The sequence below is a fragment of the Arachis duranensis genome, chromosome 9 (assembly GCF_000817695.3).
Source record: "Arachis duranensis cultivar V14167 chromosome 9, aradu.V14167.gnm2.J7QH, whole genome shotgun sequence".
In the NCBI taxonomy this organism is placed as follows: Eukaryota; Viridiplantae; Streptophyta; class Magnoliopsida; order Fabales; family Fabaceae; genus Arachis; species Arachis duranensis.
In genome coordinates, this window is record NC_029780.3 from 65339641 (window position 1) to 65353750 (window position 14110).

Below are 14110 nucleotides of genomic sequence, written 5' to 3' on the forward strand. Positions count from 1 at the left end.
GAGTAGAATTCTATGTTCTTGGCTTGGGAAGGTAACTTAGGACTTCTTGAGTTACTAATGTTCAAGTGATTGATAGTTGATATCCTTTGACTCTAGCCTTCATTAATTCAATTAGTGGAAAGCTAGGATTTATGGACTTGGATTGATATAACTCACTTGACTTTCCTTGCTACTTGTTAGAGGATGACTTAGTGGGATTGTTCCTTGCAACTATCATAATTGTGGTTAGTGATAAGGATAGAGACCCTTGATAACCAACCTTTGCCAAGACCGTTTTGTTATTAGAATTTCATTACCATTTACTTTTCATGTTTCTGATTCAAAACCCCAAAATATACAAGTCATAACCAATAACAAGAACACAACCCTGCAAGTCCTTTGAGAGACGACCCGAGGTTTAAATACTTCAGTTTATAGATTTTAGGGGTTTGTATTTGTGACAAACAAATTTTTGTATGAAAGGATTATTGTTGGTTTAGAGACTATACTTTACAACGAGATTTCATTAGTGAAATTCTAAACTGTCAAAAATCCAATCATCACTTCTTCAGAGGAAGAATACTCATCAGAGCTCATGAATGGTAATAAGAAGTTCAGTGGAATCTCTATGGTCTCTAGATGGGCCTCAGACTCCTTTGGTTCCTCAATAGGGAACTCCTTGTTGGCCAGTGGATGTCCTATGAGGTCTTCCTTACTGGGAATTACTGCCTTTCCCTCCTTTACAAGTTCGGCCATGTTGGACGTGTAGATGGCCTTGCACTCTCTTTTTGGATTCTCTTCTGTATTGCTTGGGAGAGTACTAGGAGGAGTTTCAGTAACTCTTTTACTTAGCTGACCCACTTGTGCCTCCAAATTTCTGATGGAGGACTGTGCCTCAGTCATGAAACTGAGAGTGGCCTTAGATTGATCAGAGACTATGTTTGCTAAGCTAGAGAGGCTCTGCCCAAAGTTCTCTGTCTGTTACTGAGAAGATGATGGAAAAGGTTTGCTATTGCCAAACCTATTTCACCCACCATTATTGTTATTGAAGCCTTATTGAGGCTTATGTTGATCCTTCCATGAGAAATTTAGATGATTCCTCCATGAAGGATTATAGGTGTTTCCATAGGATTTTCTCATGTAATTCACCTCTTCCATTATAGGATTCTCAGGTTCATAAGCCTCTCCTTCAGAGGAGGCATCTTTAGCACCGCCGGATGCAGCTTGCAATCCAGTCAGATTCTGAGAAATCATATTGACTTACTGAGTTAATATTTTGTTCTGAGCCAATATGGCATTCAGAGTATCAATCTCAAGAACTCCTTTCTTTTGAGTCACCCCATTATTCACAGGATTCCTTTCAGAAGTGTACATGAACTGGTTATTTGCAACCATCTCAATGAGTTCCTGGGCTTTTGTAAGTGTTTTCAGATGAAGGGATCCACCAGCAAAGTGATCCAATGACATCTTTGAATTTCAGACAGACCATCATAGAATATACATATGATGCTCCATTCTGGAAACATGTCAGAAGGACACCTTTTGGTTAATTGCTTGTATCTTTCCCAAGCTTCATAGATGGATTCACCTTCCTTCTGTCTGAAGGTTTGGACGTCCACTCTGAGCTTACTCATCTTTTGAGGTGGAAAGAATTTGGTCAAGAAAGCATTGACCAGCTTGTCCCAAGAGTTCAGGCTTTCTTTAGGTTGTGAGTCCAACCATGTTTTAGCTCTGTCTCTCACAGCAAAGGGAAAAAGCATAAGTCTGTAGACCTCGGGATCAACCCCATTGGTCTTAACAGTATCACAGATCTGCAAGAATTCAGTTAAGAATTGATGAGGATCTTCTGATGGAAGTCCATGAAACTTGCAATTCTGTTGCATTAGAGAAACTAATTAAGGCTTAAGCTCAAAGTTGTTTGCTCCAATGGCAGGAATTGAGATGCATCTTCCATAGAAGTTGGAAGTTGGTACAGCATAGTCACCAAGCATCTTCCATGCATTTCAGGCATTGTTGTTATTTTTGGCTGCCATGTCTTCTTCTTTTTCGAAAATTTCTGTCAGGTCCTCTCCAGAGAGTTGTGCTTTAGCTTCTCTTAGCTTCCTCTTCAGAGTCCTTTAAGGTTCAGGATCGGCTTCAACAAAAATATCTTTATCCCTGTTCCTGCTCATGTGAAAAAGAAGAGAACAAAAAAGAAGTAGAATCCTCTATGTCACACTATAGAGATTCCTTGATGTGAGTAGAAGAAGAGAAGAAGAGAAGAATGAGGTAGAAAGAAAATAAAGAGAATTCGAACACAGAGAGGGAGAGAGGGTTTAAATTTTAAAAAGGAGAGAAGTGTTAGTAAATAAATAAATAAATAGAAAGAGATGAGAGAGAGAGGGAATTCGAATATTAAATAAAAGAAAAAGAAAAATATTTTTGTTTTTGTTTTAAATATTAGTTAATATTCAAAAATTATAAAAAGATTAAAATAAAATTAGAGTTTAAAACAATTAGTTAATTAAAAAGATTTTTGAAAAGAGGAAGGTGATTTTCGAAAATGAGAAGTGAAAAAGTAGTTAGGTGGTTTTGAAAAAGATAAGAAATAGTAAGTTTTGAAAAGATAAGAAGTTAGAAAAAGATTTTGAAATTAAAATTTGAAAAAGATATGATTTGAAAAAGATTTGATGGAAAAAGATATGTTTGAAAAGATATGATTAAAAAAGAAATTAAAAAGATTGATTTCTAAAATTAAAATTGATGACTTGACTAACAAGAAACTAAAAGATATGATTCTAGAATTTAAGATTGAACATTTCTTAACAAGAAAGTAAGAAACTTGAAATTTTTTGAATCAAATCCTTAATTGTTAGCAAGGTTTTCGAAAATATGAAATAAAAATAAGAAAAAGATTTTGAAAATCAATTTTTAAAATTTTCGAAAATATTAAGAAGAAAAATGAAAAAGATTTGATTTTTGAAAAAGATTTGAAAAGATAGAATTTTTAAATTGAAATTTTGACTTGACTAACAAGAAACAACTAAATTTTAAAAATCTTTGACTAAGTCAACCCAAAAATTTGAAATTTTTGAGTAAAATAAGGAAAAGATATTTTTTTATTTTTGAAAAAAGAGTAAAGAGAAAAACAAAAAAATTGACTCAAAACATAAAAATTTTGGATCAAAACCAATGATGCATGCAAGAACACTTTGAATGTCAAGATGAACACCAAGAATACTTTGAAGATCATGATGAACATCAAGAATATATTTTTGAAAAATTTTTAAGAAAAGAAACACATGCAAGACACCAAACTTAGAAATTTTTAATGCTTAGACACTAACAAATTAAAAATGCATATGAAAAACAAGAAAAGACACAAAACAAGGAAATCACAAGATCAAACAAAGACAATCATCAAGAACAACTTGAAGATCAAGAAGAACATATGCATGAGTTTTCGAAAAGTGCTAGAAAAATAAAAACATGCAACTGACAGCAAACTTAAAATTTGACTCTAGACTCAAACAAGAAACACAATTTTTTTTTGAAAAATTTTCGGAAATTAGAAATTTTTTTTGAAAGATTGTTGAAAATTTTTTGAAAATAGAACAAGAAGAAAATTACCTAATCTAAGCAACAAGATGAACCGTCAGTTGTCCAAACTCGAACAATTACCGACAACGGCGCCAAAAACTTGGTATGCGAAATTGTGATTCACACTTTTCACAACTCCGCATAGCTGACCAACAAGTGCATTGGGTCGTCCATGTAATACCTTATGTGAGTAAGGGTCGATCCCACGGAGATTGTCGGCTTGAAGCAAGCTATGGTCATCCTGTAAATCTCAGTCAGGCGGATTCAAATGGTTATGAGGTGTTGATAATTAAAAGATAATTAAAATGGAAAATAAAACACAATTACTTATGTAGTTCCTTGGTGGGAATTTCAGATAAGCACTTGGAGATACTTTGTTGCCTCTGAACCTCTGCTTTCCTATTGTCCTCATCCAATCATGCGTACTCCCTTCCATGGCAAGCTATATGTTGGTAGATCACCGTTGTCAATGGCTACCATCCGTCCTCTCAGCGAAAACATGTCCTCTACGATTTTCCGTATAGCTAATCAGCTGTTGGTTCTCGATCGTGTCGGAATAAAATACATGTATTCTTTTGCACACTGTCACTGCGCCCAACAGTCACGAGTTTGAAGTTCGTCACAGTCATCCCATCCCAGATCCTACTCGCAATACCACAAACAAGGTTTAGACTTTTTGGATCTCAAGAATGCTGGCAATTGATTCTAGCTTATACCACGAAGGTTCTAACGTCACGGATTCGAATGCTCTATTGTCAAAGAGGTAATTCAGATACGTGGGTTAGAGACCAAAGAGATTATACTGCAGCTGTCGTTCAATGACTATGTCGAACATCATGTAGACCGCTTTGTGGTTGTCAGGCACGCGGATCTTGGCTAAGCGAGTAACGAAGATTGGGTGATTGTCACGGGTCACCCCTTCATTCTAACTTAACTGAATTAAGTACACGAGTATATCTTGGAGGAGAAATAGGCGTGAATTGAATAGAAAAACAATAATACTTGCATTAATACTCGAGGAACAGCAGAGCTCCTCCCTTTAATCTGTGAGGTGTAGAAACTCCACCGTTGAAAAATATATAAGAACAAGGTCTAGGCATGGCCGAATGGCCAGCCTCCCAAATGGCATAATACAATCAAAACAGTGGTCAAAGACCTGATCTAAGGATCGAAGAATGGTCCAAAGATGTGAATACAATAGTAAAAAGTGCTATTTATACTGAACTAGTAAACTAGGTTTACAGAAAATGAGTAGATAGTGCAGAAATCCACTTCCGGGGCCCACTTGGTGTGTGTTTGAGCTGAGCATTGAAGCTTTCATGTGCATAGGCTCTTCTTGGAGTTTAAACGCCTGTTTTGGTGCCAATTTGGGCATTTAACTCCAGCTTTGGTGCCAGTTCTGGCGTTTTATGCCAGAAAAGGGTCTCTGGTGGGCATTTGGACGCCAGTTTGGGCCATCAAAATCTCGGGCAAAGTATGCACTATTATACATTTCTGGAAAGCCCAAGATGTCTACCTTTCAAAGCAATTGAGAGCGTGTTAATTGGGCTTCTTTAGCTCCAGAAAATCCACTTCGAGTGTAGGGAGGTCAGAATCCAACAGCATCTGCAGTCCTTTCTCAGCCTCTGAATTAGATTTTTGCTCAGGTCCCTCAATTTCAGCCAGAAAATACCTGAAATCACAGAAAAACACACAAAGTCATAGTAAATTCCAGAAATGTGATTTTTGCATAAAAAATAAGAAAAATATACTAAAAAGTAACTAAAACATACTAGAAACTACCTAAAAACAATGCCAAAAAGCGTATATATTATCCGCTCATCAGTAGCCATTGACTCTCTTTTGGAATAGTGAATAGCTAGGATTTATGGATTATGGACTTCGATTGATATATCTCATTTGGCTCTCTTTTACTAGTTAGAGGATGATTTCATGAGATTGATCTTTGCAATTATCATGATGAGATTTGAGTGATAAGGATAGGAATCCCTGACCACCAAACTTTGCCAAGACCGTTTTATCATTTGATTTTCATTACCATTCACGTTTCATGTTTCTCATGCAAAAACCCCAAAATATACAACTCATAACAAATAACAAGAGCACTTTATTACAATTCCTAGGGAGAACGACCCGAGGTTTAAATACTTCGGTTTATTAATTTTAGGGGTTTGTTACTTGTGACAAACAAATTTTTGCATGAAAGGATTATTGTTGGTTTAGAAACTATACTTGAAATGAGAATTTATTGTGAAATCTAGACCACACAAAAGTCCAATCATCAAAATGGCGCCGTTGCCGGGGACTTGCAATTGTGTGCCTTGTTATTGGTTATTGTATATATGTGAATAGTGTGAAGATAGTTGTCTTTTGCTTGTTTGTTAGCTTTTGTTAGCTTAGAACTTTGTTAGTTTTATTTTGCTTTCACCATGAATTCTCACTTTGGCTATGAGTTTGGTTCTAATTGTGTTGTAGGAGATGTGAGCCTCAATGACAACATGCGCCAAGGATGGAGCAATCAAGGTTGGGAGGAGCCACAAGCTTATGGACAACCTTCTTGGCAACAACCTCCTCCGGCCTCATATAGGTATAACTCCAATCCTAATGCATACCAAATTTTTGCATGAAAGGATTATTGTTGGTTTAGAAACTATACTTGCAACGAGAATTTGTTGTGAATTCTAGACCACACAAAAGTCTATTCATCAAGGCCACTATCAACCTGCAGGACGTGGCGTACAACCTTGGGCTACGCACACATGGGGAACCGTTTGAGGGGTGCTTTCGTGACTTCCAGAGGTGGTACATGGTTCATGAAATTGTGATCACACTTTTCACAACTCCGCACAACTAATTAGCAAGTGCACTGGGTCGTCCAAGTAATACCTTACGTGAGTAAGGGTCGATCCCACAGAGATTGTCGGCTTGAAGCAAGATATGGTTATCTTGTAAATCTTATTCAGGAGATTAATGATAAAAATGATTTTGTTTATGAAAAGTAAATAACATGAAATAAATGATACTTGTGATTCAGTAATGAGGAACAGGTTAAGGTTCTAGAGATGCTCTGTTGTCTGAATCTCTACTTTCCTACTATCTTCTTCTCCAAACACGCATGGCTTCCTTCCATGGCAGGCTGTATGATCCTTTTAGCGAAAATGGTCCAAGTACGGTTTCTGCACGGCTAATCAACTGTCGGTTTTCTCGTCTCAGATGAAAAATACCAGGCATAGCTACCGCACGGCTAATCATCTGTCGGTTCTCACTTCTGTCGGAATAGGATCTCTCTATCCTTTTGCACACTGTCACTGCGCCCAACATTCGTGAGTCTGAAGCTCATCACAGTCATCCCCTTTTAGACCCTACTCGGAGTACCACAGACAAGGTTTAGACTTTTTGGATCTCAGGAATGCTGCCAATTGGTTCTAGCCTCTACCACGAAGGTTCTAATCTCACGGACTCGGTCCGTGGATCTGAGACCCAAGAGATACACACTCAAGCTGTCGCCCAATGACTACGTTGAGCTTAAATAGAATGGGAGTGGTTGTCAGGCAGGCTTTCATAAGGTTGAGGATAATGATGAGTGTTACGGATCATCATATTTTCGATTTTGAAGTTCGAGTGAGTATCTTAGAATAGAATCAAGCGTGGTTGAATAGAAAACAATAGTAATTGCATTAATCCATTAAAACACAGCAGAGCTCTTCACGCTACCTTTGGGGTTTAGAGACTCATGCCATAGAAGATACAATATGAAATGTAAAAAATTTCATAAGTTCTAAATGTATCTCTAAATGTAGTTTTTATACTAAACTAGTAACCTATGTTTACAGAAAATGAGTAACTAAGTGCAGATAGTGCAGAAATCCACTTCAGGGGTCCACTTGGTGAGTGTTTGGGCTGAGCTTTTAAACTTTGACGTGCATAGACCATCCTTGGAGTTAAATGCCAGTTTGGGTGCCAGTTTGGGTGTTTAACTCTAGTTTTGGTGCCAGTTCTAGCGGTTTACGCTAGAAAAGGGTTTCTAGCTGGCGTTTAACGCCAGTTTGGGCCATCAAATCTCAGGCAAAGTATGGACTATTATACATTGCTGGAAAGCCCAATATGTCTACCTTCCAACGCAATTAAGAGAATTCCACATGGGCTTCTATAGTTCCAGAAAATCAAATTCTAGTGCAGGAGGGTCAGAATCCAACAGCATTTGCAGTCCTTTCTCAGCCTCTGAATCAGATTTTTGCTCAGGTCTCTCAATTTCAGTCAGAAAAAACCTGAAATCACAGAAAAACACAAACTCATAGTGATGTCCAGAAATGTGATTTTTGAATAAAACTTAATAAAAACATAACAAAAATAGAATTAAACATGCTAAAAACTATATGAAAACACTACCAAAAAGCGTATAAAATATCTGCTCATCACAACACCAAACTTAAACTGTTGCTTATCCCCAAGCAACTAGAAAAATAAAATAGGATAAAAAGAAGATTATGGTGCAATAAAATCTCAGAGTCTTTAATGAAGCTCAAATTCAAATTAGATGAGTGGGGCTTAGAGCTTTTTGCTTCTGAATAGTTTTGACATCTCATTTTATCCCCTGAAACTCAGAATGACTGGCTTCTTTCAGAACTCAGCATGCAGATAGTGTTATTGATTCTCCTAGTTTAGTATGTTGATTCTTGAACACAGCTACTTTATGAGTCTTGGCGTGACCCTAAGCATCTTGTTTTCCAGTATTACCACCGGATACATAAATGTCACAGACACATAATTGGGTGAACCTTTTCAGAATGTGACTCAGCTTTGCTAGAGTCCCGAGTTAGAGGTGCCCAGGGTTTTTAAGCACACTCTTTTTGCTTTGGATCACGACTTTAACCACTCAGTCTTAAGCTTTTCACCTGAACCTTCATGCCACAAGCACATGGTTAGGGACAGCTTGATTTAGCCGCTTAGGCCAGGATTTTATTCCCTTGGGCCCTCCTATCCATTAATGCTCAAAGCCTTGGATCCTTTTTATCCTTGCTTTTTGGTTTAAAGGGCTATTGGCTTTGCTTTTTCTTTTTCTTTCTTTTTCTTTATTATTTTTTTCGCCATTTTTTTGACAAGCTTTGTGTTTTTCACTGCTTTTTCTTGCTTCAAGAATAAATTTTATGATATTTCAGATTATCAATAACATTTTTCTGTTCACCTCATTCTTTCAAGAAGCAAACATTACTCAAATTTTAGTGTAAAAAATATGCACTACTTATGCATTCATTCAGAGAGCTAAAGTAATGCCACCACATACAAATAATTTGAATTTTTCTTATTTTGTACTCGAAATATTTGCACCCTTGCTCTTTTAAAAAACATCTACTATTTTATTCATGTTTGATGATGATAAGAAGAGTAAATTATACCCTAATTTATAAAAATAATACTAATGCTCATGCAACTCTAATACTAATGCTCATGCAACTCTTAAAATAGGTCTCTAATAACAGAAGTTATCAAAGAGTTAGGCCTCAACTTCTGGCGCTTTAGCTCCTGTAGCTCATGCCCTTGCTTCTCTTGTTCCTTGAGCAGTTTGCAAATCATGCTATTTTGATTCTGCTGCTCTTCTTTGAGTTGATCCGTAGCTTCTTGTAGCTTGGTGACAGATACTTCTAAGCGGGTCAAATAGTCAAATTGAGGGATTTTTAGGAGGAGCTCATGTGCCCTCCTCTTGATGAGGTTGTCTTGAACTTGAGTTCCATCCATTACCTTTTTGGTGATTGGGTGTTCAACTGGGATATACTGATCCACTCCTATCTTCACCCCCGCATCTTTACATAACAAACTGATCAAGCTTGGGTAAGCCAATTTGGCCTCAGTGGATTCTTTGTTTGTAAACATGTAAATCTCACAAGGAATCAGCTGATGAACCTCCACTTCCTTTCCCAGCATAATACAGTGAATCATCACTGCCCTTTTGACAGTGACTTCAGAGCGGTTACTGGTGGGAAGTATAGAACGCCCGATGAAGTCCAGCCAGCCCCTAGCAATTGGTTTGAGATCTCCTCTCTTCAGTTGGTTTGGAACACCTTTTGAGTTGGTTATCCACTTGGTTCCAGGGAGGCATATGTCCTCTAGAACTTGATCCAGCTTTTTATCTTTAGCCATTCTCCTATTAAATGATTCTGAATCATCTTGTAATTGAGGAAGTTTGAGGACTTCTCTCACTTTATCAAGGTGGAAGTAAATAACCTTTCCTCTGACCACAGTTCGAAAGGTGTGAAAGGCAGTTCCCTCCATTCTTTGCTTATCTGTCATCCATAGATTTGCATAGAATTCATGGATCATGTTTCTTCTAACATGTATCTTAGGATTAGCCAGGATTTCCCAGCCCCTGTTTCGAATCTGCTCTTGGATCTCCAGGTATTCCTTTTCTTTCAGATTAAACTTAACTTCCGGGATCATTGATCTTTGGCACACAATTTTGAAGTAATGGTCTGCATGTTCTTCGGTGCAGAACCTCTTATGTATCCAAGGTTTTGGATTGTTTTCTTTCTTGCCTCTTGGGGTGGTTTGTTTTCCTTTAGGGGCCATGATCTTGATCTGTGTTAGCTCAGTGATCACGGAAAATCATACCAAACTTAGAGGTTTGCTTGTCCTCAAGTAAAAGAAAAGAAAGAAGTGGAAGAGAATGAGATCAAGATTCGAATAATGGGTTAAGGGGGTTGGCCGAATGTGTATTTAAAAGGGAGGGAGGGTGGGTTCAAATTTTTAGAGAAGAAAAGATAGAAAGATATGATTGAAAAAAAGAGAAACATGATGTGAAAAAGATAAGATTTTAAAATTTAAAAGATTTGAAAAAGATATGAGGAGGTGAAATCTGAATTTTTGTTGATGTAATTAAGAATAAAAGATGATATGGATGAATTAAAAAGATTTGGAAAGAAATTGGAATGATAAATGAGTTTTAAAAATGTTTTGAAAAAGAATTAAGAAGAATTTATAAGATCATATTTTTTTTTTAAAATGGAAATCGGAAGATGAATATTTGAAACATGTTTATGTAGAAAATTATTAATTAAAACATGAAAATTTTAAAAAAACTTAATTGGAAATAAAATTCCCTCCCCCTTGCTGTTCTGGCGTTAAACGCCCAGAATGATAGCCATTCTGGCGTTTAACGCCCATATGGTGGCCTATTTGGGCGTTAAACGCCAGAAATCCTTTGTCACTGGGCGTTTTTCTGAACGCCCAGGATGCTGCTGTTTCTGGCGTTAAACGCTCAGAATGCTGCCCATTCTGGCGTTTAACGCCCAGAATGGTACCTTTACTGGTGTTAAACATCTAGAATGATAGCCATTTTGGCGTTTAACACCCAAAATACCTCTTTACTGGCGTTTTAATGTCAGTGAACTCTTTACTAAAATGTATTATCAAACATGAATAACAAAATTAAATAAATTTAAAACATCTAATTTCTGCCTATGGCTGGGTTGCCTTCCAGTAAGCGCTTCTTTACTGTCTTTAGCTGGACTTTACTGAGCTTTAATCTAGTCTCAGTTTTGAGCATTCTTGCTCAATATTATCTTCAAGATAATGTTTGACTCTCTACCCATTAACAATGAACTTTTTGTCAGAGTTAATATCCTAAAGCTCTACATATCCATTTGGTGACACACTTGTAATCACATATGGTCCCTTCCACCGGGATTTTAGTTTTCCAGGGAACAATTTGAGCCTAGAGTTAAATAGCAGAACCTTTTGTCCTGGCTCAAAGACTCTAGATGATAGCTTTCTGTCATGCCACCTTTTTGCTTTCTCCTTGTAAATTTTAGCATTTTTGAAAGCATTGAGTTTGAACTCCTCTAGCTCATTCAACTGGAGTAATCTCTTCTCTCCAGCTGCCTTAGCATCAAGGTTTAGGAACCTGGTCATCCAGTAGGCCTTGTGTTCCAGTTCCACTGGCAGATGACAGGCTTTTCCATATACAAGCTGGTATGGAGAGGTCCCTATAGGAGTCTGGAATGTGGTTCTCTATGCCCACAAAGCATCATCGAGACTTCTTGCCCAATCCCTTCTATAGGTACTTATAGTCCATTCCAGGATTCATTTTAGTTTTCTATTTGAGACTTCAGCCTGCCCATTTATCTGTGGATGATGTGAAGTTGCCACTTTGTGGTTAATTCCATATCAGATCAGAGTAGAGTCAAGTTGTTTATTACAGAAATGAGCGCCTCCATTACTGATTAGTAATCCAGGGACACCAAACCTTCTGAAGATATGCTTCTAGAGGAATTTCAACACTGTCTTAGTATCATTGGTAGGTGTTGTAATTGCCTTTACCCATTTAGATACATAGTCTACTGCTACCAGAATATAAGTGTTTGAATATAATGGTGGGAAAGGTCCCATGAAGTCAATACCCCATACATCAAACAACTCAATCTCTAAGATCCCTTGCTGAGGTATGGCATAACCGTGAGGCAGATTACCAGTTCTCTGGCAACTGTCACAGTTACTTACAAACTCTCGGGAGTCTCGATAGAGAGTAGGCCAGTAGAAGCCACATTGGAGAACCCTTGGGGCTGTCGCTCACTTCCAAAATGTCCTCCATATTGTGATCCATGGCAGTGCCATAGGATCTTCTGCGCCTCTTTTCTAGGTACACATCTATGGATTTTTCCGTCTGCACAGCTCTTAAAGAGATATGATTCATCTCACAAGTAGTACTTTGCATCAGAAACCAATTTTTTGTTTGCTGCCTACTGTACTCTTTGGGTATGAACCTCACAATTTTATAGTTTGCAATGTCTGCAAACCATGGTGCTTCTTGAAATGGCAAACAATTGCTCATCCAGAAAGGTTTCAGAGATCTCAGTAGGAGGGAGGGATGCTCCTACTACTGGTTCTATCCGGGACAGGTGGTCAACTACTTAGTTCTCTGTCCCTTTTCTGTCTCTTATTTCTATATCAAACTCTTGCAGAAGCAACACCCATCTTATGAGTCTGGATTTTGAATCCTGATTTGTGAGGAGATATTTTAGAGCAGCATGGTCAGTGTACACAATTACTTTTGATCCTACTAAATAAGATTTGAACTTGTCAATGGCATAAACCACTGCAAGTAACTCATTCTCTGTGGTTGTGTAATTCTTCTGCGCATCATTTAAAACACGGCTAGCATAATAAATGACATGCAGAAGCTTGTCATGCCTCTGTCCCAATTCTGCACCAATGGCATGGTCACTGCCATCACACATTAGTTCGAATGGTAATGTCCAGTCTAGTGCAGAAATGACTAGTGCTGTGACCAGCTTAGCTTTCAGAGTCTCAAACACCTACAGACACTCTGTGTTAAAGACAAATGGTGTGTCGGCAGCCAGCAGATTGCTTAGAGGTTTTGCAATTTTTGAAAATCCTTTATAAACCTCCTATAGAATCCTGCGTGCCCCAGAAAGCTTCTGATTGGCTTAACATTGGCAGGTGGTGGTAATTTTTCAATTACCTCTACCTTAGATTGATCCACCTCTAATCCCTTGTTCGAAATTTTGTGACCAAGGACAATTCCTTCAGTCACCATGAAGTGATATTTCTCTCAGTTTAAAACCAGGTTAGTCTCTTGGCACCTTTTCAGAACAAGTGCTAGATGGTCAAGACAGGAGCTGAATGAGTCTCCAAACACTGAGAAGTCATCCATGAAGACTTTGAGTAATTTCTCTACCATATCAGAGAAGATAGAGAGCATGCATCTCTAAAAGGTTGCATGTGTATTGAACAAACCAAATGGCATCCTTCTGTAGGCAAATAACTCAGATGGACATGTGAATGCTGTTTTCTCTTGGTCCTGAGGATCTACTGTAATTTGGTTGTAACCTGAATAACCGTCCAAAAAGCAGTAGTAATCATGACCTGCTAGTATCTCTAGCATCTGATCTATGAATGGTAAAGAAAAATGATCCTTTCTGGTGGCTGTATTGAGCCTTCTGTAGTCAATACATATACGCCACCCTGTAACTGTTCTTGTAGGAACCAGTTCATTCTTTTCATTATGAACGACTGTCATGCCTCCTTTCTTGGGGACAACTTGGACAGGGCTCACCCAGGGGCTATCAGAAATAGGATAAATAATTCCAGCCTCTAGTAACTTAGTAACCTCTTTCTGCACCACCTCCTTCATGGCTGGATTCAGCCGCCTCTGTAGTTGAACCACTGGCTTAGCATCATCCTCCAATAGGATCTTGTGCATGCATCTGGCTAGGCTAATGCCCTTAAGATCACTTATGGACCACCCAAGAGCTATCTTGTGTGTCCTTAGCACCTGAATTAGTGCTTTCTCTTCCTGTGGCTCTAAAGCAGAGCTTATTATTTCCAGAAAAGTGTCATCTTCTCCCAGAAATACATATTTCAGGGATGGTGGTAGTAGTTTGAGCTCGAGTTTAGGAGGCTTCTTCTCTTCCTAAGGAGTTTCCAGAGGTTCTTTTGTTTTCTTTGGTTCCTCCAGATCAGGCTGAACATCTTTAAAAATGTCTTCTAGCTCTGATTCGAGACTCTTAGTCATATTGACCTCTTCCACCAGAGAGTC

General features: G+C 38.0%; 1 non-coding gene across 1 annotated transcript; it reads left to right on the top strand.

Annotated features, from left to right (window-relative positions):
- Positions 1-1503: 1503 nt before the first annotated feature.
- LOC127741920 (small nucleolar RNA R71) lies at positions 1504-1607 on the top strand. The gene has a single exon (XR_008003108.1). It is a non-coding gene; the product is annotated as a small nucleolar RNA R71 (small nucleolar RNA).
- The last annotated feature ends 12503 nt before the right edge of the window (positions 1608-14110 follow it).